The following is a 1,032-nucleotide window of genomic DNA, read 5'->3' as shown; positions in this document are numbered from 1 at the left end:
TGAAATTTAAGGTATATTTATTTTGCAGCAGTCTGCATCACTGTACTTATTTTCACTGACCTGCATTTGCCCTTTTACTACTTATTCATCCGACTGAGGAATCCTCACAATGCCTTTTGGGGTTTAACCATTCTGCCACATTGGGTATCACCAGCAAACCTTTCCCCTGCTCTTCTCGCCCCCAACTATGTCCAATCCTGTAGGGAAAGGGGCCTTTGGCTCTTGCCCCCCCCACAGGGATCTCCTCTGGCTGGCAGCCTTGCCTAGCCAGCTCCTCCTCCTCCTCCCTGCCTGGCCAGCCAGCCCGCCTCCCCTCAGGCCCCATTGCTGGGCTGCAGCTGTTTGTGGAGCACCTGGCTTGGTGTGCGGAGGAGTCCAGGGTCCGTCCTCCACAGAGAGCAAGGAAGGAGGCCCACCTGAAACTGGAGAGCAGCTGCCAGCCAGTGCAGACAACACTGAGCTACATGGCCCAGCAGTCAGCCAAGGGACTGAGGCAGCTTCCACTCTTCCAAGGACTGGCTCCTCTCCTCCAAACGCCCTCTCAGACACCCCTTCCTCTTCTCCTTTGAGTCAACCACCAGGGCTGGCCCACCCCTGAGACAAGGTGAAGCAACTGCCTTGGGCGGCAGGAGCCACAGGGGCAGATCAAAGAAAGCCATTGCCTACAGGAGGCGCTGCTGCTCTCCTCCCCTAGGGAGCAAATGGCAGGTGCTGCCCTCTGGGGTCTCCTGGGTGCTGCACTCACCCCTTAATCCTAGGGGGGGGGCTGTGGTTCACCTCAGCTGTCGGCCCTGACCACCCCAAAACTAAGAGGGGCCACAGATCTTCCCTAGCACTTCCCCACCCCTCAAGGGAGTATCCACAAGTACATTAGCCTCCCCCCCAGAGGACAACAATGAGGCCTATGTCCAGAGAGGGGGTGTGGAGGCAGGGAACCCCCCCCCCTGCAGTGGGCCAGTCACCTCCCACTCCCTGCCCCTCCCTCCCTCCCTGCTGTCCCACCCAAAAGAGACCTCGGGAGACACAGCCGTC

This window comes from Zootoca vivipara, chromosome 11 (assembly GCF_963506605.1).
Source record: "Zootoca vivipara chromosome 11, rZooViv1.1, whole genome shotgun sequence".
Classification (NCBI taxonomy): Eukaryota; Metazoa; Chordata; class Lepidosauria; order Squamata; family Lacertidae; genus Zootoca; species Zootoca vivipara.
The sequence above is the reverse complement of the archived record's forward strand: the minus strand, read 5'-3'. Positions refer to the sequence as shown.